The sequence below is a fragment of the Triticum urartu genome, chromosome 7A (assembly GCF_056163025.1).
Source record: "Triticum urartu cultivar PI428250 chromosome 7A, HENAU_Tu73, whole genome shotgun sequence".
NCBI classification, from domain to species: domain Eukaryota; kingdom Viridiplantae; phylum Streptophyta; class Magnoliopsida; order Poales; family Poaceae; genus Triticum; species Triticum urartu.
The window spans coordinates 82168873-82175900 of NC_141879.1; positions in this window are offsets into that span (position 1 = coordinate 82168873).

A 7028-nucleotide genomic window follows, 5' to 3' on the forward strand; every position below is an offset into this window, starting at 1 on the left:
CCTGTACTAAGCGGGAATACTGCTTGTGCATCCAAACTCCTTAAACCCCAAAGTTATTCCACATGAGTCCACTATACCTACCTATATACGGTATCTACCTGCCGTTCCAAGTAAATTTGTATGTGCCAAACTCTAAACCTTCAAATAAATATCCTATTTTGTATGCTCGAATAGCTCATGTATCAACTAGGGTTGTCTGTATCTTCCATGTTAGGCAGGTTATTCTCAAGAGCAGTGGACTCCGCTCCTCACTCACGAGATAAATGGCTGGTCACCGGGATGCCCAGTCCCATGCTTTATGCAAACTAAATCAAAATAATTGCAAACAAAACTCCTCCTGAGACTCTTGTTAGTTGGAGGCACTCGTTGTTTCGAGCAAGCCATGGATTGATGCTTGTGGTGGAAGGGGGAGTATAAACTTTACCATTCTGTTTTGGAACCGCCTATAATGTGTGAGCATGGAAGATATCGCCATCTCTTGGTTGTTATGTTGACAATGAAAGTATACCGCTCAAAATATTATTCACCTCTGTTTCAAAACCGAGCTCTGGCACCTCTACAAATCCCTGCTTCCCTCTGTGAAGGGCCTATCTATTTACTTTTATGCTGAGTCATCATCCTCTTATTAAAAAGCACCAGTTGGAGAGCACCGCTGTCATTTGCATTCATTACTGTTAATTTACATCGAGTATGACTTGACTGGATCTCTTTTATCATGAATTACAATGTCTAGTCAGTCCTTAGTCTTTAAAGGTGCTCTGCATTTATGTTTTGCGGTCTTAGAAAGGGCTAGCGAGATACCATCTTGTTATATCATATTATGATTGTTTTGATAAAGTATTGTCATCCGAGTTTTATTATTATGGCTCGCTAGTTGATTATGCTATTGATATGAGTGAACTTGACACCTATGCGTTATTGTGAATGTGGTTAGTTATAATCTTTGCTGAAAACTTAAATGCTGGCTTTACATATTTACAACAATAAGAGCAAACAGAGTTTGTAAAAGTTTTTCTTTATCACTTTCAATTTGTCAACTGAATTGCTTGAGGACAAGCAAAGGTTTAAGCTTGGGGGAGTTGATACGTCTCCAACGTATCTATTTTTTCAAACAATTTTGCCCTTCTTTTGGACTCTAAATTGCATGATTTGAATGGAACTAACCCGGACTGACGCTATTTTCAGCAGAATTACCATGGTGTTATTTATGTGCAGGAGCAAACGTTCTCGGAATGACCTGAAACTTCACGGAGACACTTTTCAGAAAATAAGAAAAATACCTGCCAAAGATGAAGGCCAGGGGGCCCACCACCTTGCCACGAGGGTGGGGGGCGCGCCTGCCCCCCTAGGGCGCGTCCCCCTACCTCGTGGGCCCCCTGTTGCCTCTCCGACTCCAACTCCACCTCCATATATTGATTTTCGATGAGAAGAAAATCAGGGAGAAGAAATCATCGCGTTTTACGATACGGAGCCGCCGCCAAGCCCTAAAACCTCTCGGGAGGGCTGATCTGGAGTCCGTTTGGCGCTCCGGAGAGGGGAATCCGTCGCCATCGTCATCATCAACCATCCTCCATCACCAATTTCATGATGCTCACAGCCGTGCGTAAGTAATTTCATCGTAGGCTTGCTGGACGGTGATGGGTTGGATGGGATCTATCATGTAATCGAGTTAATTTTGTTAGGGTTTGATCCCTAGTGTCCACTATGTTCTGAGATTGATGTTGCTATGACTTTACTATGCTTAATGCTTGTCACTAAGGCCCGAGTGCCATGATTTCAGATCTGAACCTATTATGTTTTCATCAATATATGAGTGTTCTTGATCCTATCTTGCAAGTCTATAGTCACCTATTATGTGTTATGATCCGTTAACCCCGAAGTGACAATAATCGGGATACTTACCGGTGATGACCGTAGTTTGAGGAGTTCATGTGTTCACTATGTGTTAATGCTTTGTTTCGGTTCTCTATTAAAAGGAGACCTTAATATCCCTTAGTTTTCGTAAGGACCCCGCTGCCACGGGAGGGTAGGACAAAAGATGTCATGCAGGATCTTTTCCGTAAACACGTATGACTATGTTCGGAATACATGCATACATTATATCAATGAACTGGAGCTAGTTCTGTGTCACCCTAGGTTATGACTGTTACATGATGAACCGCATCCGGCATAATTCTCCATCACTAATCCATTGCCTACGAGCTTTCTATATATTGTTCTTCGCTTATTTACTTTCCCGTTACTATTGCTATCATCACTACAAAATACCAAAAATATTACTTTTACTACTGTTACCTTTTGCTACCGTTATCACCACTATCATATTACTTTGCTACTAAACACTTTGCTGCGGATATTAAATTTGCAGGTGTGATTGAATTGACAACTCAGCTGCTGATACTTGAGAATATTCTTTGGCTCCCCTTGTGTCGAATCAATAAATTTGGGTTGAATATTCTACCCTCGAAAACTGTTGCGATCCCCTATACTTGTGGGTTATCAGGCGCCGAAAAAGTGGCCTGAGGGGCCTGTTGGGGGCGCGGCTGGAGATGCTCTTAGGTTCACGCTAGTGCGAGAGAGGGATGCGAACCGGCGCCTGAAGAAGTACTACATTGTGTATGATGAGACATGCCATGTAACTTGTATAGCTATATCGTGATTATGATGTGATGACATGATTTGTGTTGGATGATATGATGAGACTATTATGTGTATGATATGATGATCATATTGCATGTTTATGATATGATTAGAATTCTGTAGAAAACGTGTATAAAAACATCGCAAATACGTAGAAAAAAAGATATGTGAAAATATAGTAGTAGCGCTCTTTAACGCTAGACAGGAAAACGTTACTGCTAAGCCACTTAGTAGTAGCGCTGGTATGGACAACGCTACTACTAAGTAGGTATAACAGTAGCACAAGTAAAAATGCGCTACTGCTAAACATTAGCAACAGCATCGTATCAATAGCACGGTCCCTGCGCTACTGATAGACCTTAGGCCCGCGTTACTGCTAGGTTTTTCCCTAATAATTTTGTTAATTTAAAGCCGGATTAGGTTCGAGCCTTTTCTTACTCGACCAAACGCCTTTCCGAGAAAGTCGTGAGTCTCGCGTTTTTGTTTGGCGGCTCTTGCCGTAACAATTCCACTATGCAACGCGTGCTTGCTTTACCCATCAACCCTGTCTTCTTTTTAGTACTCTTTCCGTTTTAAAATATAGTATTTTTTTTATTTTCATTCTTCAACTTTGATTATAAATTTAACCAACGAAACCGACTACGGCGGGAGCAAAAGTTATACTAGTGAATTCATATTGAAAGAAGTTTTTAATTATATAAATTTTTCTTTTGCCGCGGTCAGTCTCGTTAATTAAATTATGATCAAAGTTGAACCTCAAAAAACACGAACGCACTACATTTTAAAATGAAAGAAGTATTTATTTTCTTGGCGAATACCTACCCTGTCTTCTTCGCCACGACTCTTGTCTAGCAACCGCGTTTTTCCAAGTCTGCATATGGAAACGACAAACAATAGGTACGCGTTCTCACGAGCTTTCGGTACGTTCTCCTTTTTAACGCAAGTTGATCATTAATTAAGTTATCCCAAGCAGCTTATTAATCACCTAGCCGAAATCGACTCAGCTCTTCGTCCAGCAGGTAAGCCGTCCTCCTTCCAGCTCTTCACTCATCGACAACTCACAAGCAACGTCGATCGACAGTTCGACACTCGATCAAGATCGATCATGGAGGTGGTGAGCGCGATAGTCAAGGTGGTGCAGGCGATAGTGAAGGCGGCGGCGACGGCCCGGGATAACGGTAAGAGGTGCCTTGACCTGGCCGGCCGCGCGCGCATCATCGGCGACATCCTCCTCCTCGACTCCTCCACGGCAAGCACGAGCAGCAGCGCCAGCGGCTACACGGCGAGGATGAGAACGCCCTCGCTGGGGATGCTGAAGGCTGCGCTCGAAGAAGCGCTCGAGCTTGTCGAGTCCCAGCAGCCGGGCGGTTTCGGCGCGGAGCTCATGAAGCTGGTGACCAGCGACACGACGGCTGCCAAGTTCCAGAGGGTTGAGGACAGGATCACCGCCTGGGTCGTAGTCGTCGGCTTGGCGGAGCAGTTCGCCGCTGGCTATCGTGCGCGCCACACCAACGCAGGGACCGGCTCGGCACCCTCCCTTGCTCCGGAGCATCACCACCAGAGCTTGAAGTCTGCGACATCTCTGTTGCAGGAGCACGAAAGCTTGCTGCAATGCCCGAGCTTAATGCCGGGATCATTGCAGCAGAATCAGAGCTTGAAGTCTGTGACGTCGCTGTTGCAGAAGCACCAAAGCTTGCCGCAACGCCCAAGCTTACTACTGGGATCGTTGTATCACAACCAGAGCTTGAAGTCTGCGACGTCAGTGTTGCAGGAGCATCAAAGCTTGCCGCAACGCCCGAGCTTACTGCCGGGATCGTTGCAGCAGAACCAGAGCTTGATGAAGTCTGCGACGTCGCTGTTGCAGAAGCATCAAAGCTTGCCGCAACGCCCGAGCTTACTGCCGGGATCGTTGCAGCAGAACCAGAGCTTGACGAAGTCTGCGACGTCGCTGTTGCAGGAGCACCAAAGCTTGCCGCAACGCCCGAGCTTACTGCCGGGATCGTTGCAGCAGAACCAGAGCTTGACGAAGTCTGCGACGTCGCTGTTGCAGGAGCACCAAAGCTTGCCGCAACGCCCGAGCTTACTGCCGGGATCGTTGCAGCAGAACCAGAGCTTGATGAAGTCTGCGACGTCGCTGTTGCAGGAGCACCAAAGTTTGCCGCAACGCCCGAGCATACTGCCGGGATCGTTGCAGCAAAACCAGAGCTTGATGTCTGTGACGTCGCTGTTGCAGGAGCATCAAAGTTTGCCGCAACGCCCGAGCATACTGCCGGGATCGTTGCAGCAAAACCAGAGCTTGATGTCTGTGACGTCGCTGTTGCAGGAGCATCAAAGCTTGCCTCAACGCCCGAGCTTACTGTCGGGATCGTTGCAGCAGAACCAGAACTTGATGTCTGCGACGTTGCTGTTGCAGGAGCACCAAAGCATGCCGCAATGCCCGAGCTTACTGCCGGGATCGTTGCAGCAGAACCAGAGCTTCACGAAGTCTGCGACGTTGCTGTTGCAGGAGCACCAAAGTTTGCCGCAACGCCCGAGCTTACTGGCGGGATCGTTGCAGCAGAACCAGAGCTTGAAGTCTGTGACGTCGCTGTTGCAACAAAACCAGAGCTTCCAGTCCGAGGAGTCGCCGTCCCAGCAGCAGCGACAGAGCTCATAGTCCACAACACCGTCGTTGTTACAGCAGCATCAGAGCTTGCAGTCCTGACGTCGGTGTTGCAGGAGCGCCAGAGCTTGCGGCAACGCCCGAGCTTACTGTTGGCACCGTCGTAACAGAACCAGAACTTGCAGTCCAAGCCTCCAAGGGGTTATCGTTCTACTCCCTCCGTTTCAAAATAAATGACTCAATTTTATACTAACTTTATACTAAAGTTAGTACAAAGTTGAGTCATCTATTTTAAAACGGAGGAAGTAGCAGCAACGGAGCTCGCAGTTCACGATGCCGCCGTTACAGCACCACCAGAACTTGCAGCAACACCAGCAGCAACTGAGGCTCCAGTTGGGGGAGTCAGTCGTCATAGCAGCAACAGACCTCACGGTCCCGCAGCAGCGCCGGAGCTTGAGGCGGCAACACAAGAGCTCTCAGGCAGCGATGCCGCTGTCTCAGCGGCACCAGAGCTTGCAGAGCTCGCGGTCCGTGCTACCACCATCGCAACAACACCACTTTGATAAGCGATCCGGCTTGTGGCGAGGCGTGGTAAGCGGGCATGTATCCATGATGTCCTGTCCTGGAACTGATTTCCCATAGAAACGTGTATTTGTCTCTTCTTCGCTCCGGTGATAGCTTGCCTGTGACGTTTCCTTTGGTTTTCATTTCGAGCGAAATGTGCACAGAGGATTACTATGTAGCGTTTGATGCATACTATGGACTGTGTAGACTGACTCACGTAGTTCTTGTAGATGACCAAGCGCTTTAATCACGAATTCGCGAAACAATTGGAGATTTTTTTTTTGTTTGAGAGAACAATTGGAGAGTATTGGGACCGGAGAGTATTAAACAAGTGCAATTTTTGGTATATTGTGTGCAAATTTTGTTATTGTTTATTTCACATATTTTTTTCATTTTCTTTTTTACTAAAGGGTAATACCAATGCCAATAATTCATTCTTTCTTAGAAAACTTCATTGTTTGATTTTTTTTTGTTTGAATTCATTTTCTTTCTTCTTGAAGGACAATGCCAAAGCCAATAATTCATTCCTTCCTAGAAAACCTCATTATTTTGATTTTGTTTTAGTACTTATTTCTTTTTGTATTTCTTAAAGAGTAGTACTAGACCCGGTCATGGACAACCCGGCCCGCCGGCCTGAACCCGAAGCCCGACATTTGGGCCGGGCTCGGGCTCCATTTTCTGACCCGAAGCCCGGCCCGAAAGCCCGAATAAAGCCCGAAATATGTATTAAAACATATTTTGTTCAAAATATAGGTATAATAAATTGATATAATATCCCAAAAATGATTAATTTAATTAAAATATGCCACTGTTCATGTACTTCGGGCCGGGCCGGGCCGGGCTCGGGCTTGGGATTTTATCTTCGGGCTTTGTTAAGCCCGGCCCGAACCCAACCCGGCCCGACGTTTGCCCGGGTTTAAGTAATACCATGCAACTAATTCATTCTTCTTTAAAAAACTTCATTATTTTGATTTTGTTTTTGTTTCAATTTCTGTCTACTTTAATGGTAATACGAATGCCATTAATTAATTCATTCTTAGGAAACTTTTATTTTATGAAAATTCTTCTATTATATGCTTAGTTTTGCATACTATAGAAAAGTGCATTTTATGTGTAAATTGTGAGCAAAATTTCTATTATTTGTTTTTTCAGTTTCTTTTTTCTTAAAGATTTATATGAATGCCACTGATTCATTCTTTAGAAAACTTCATTATTTTGATTA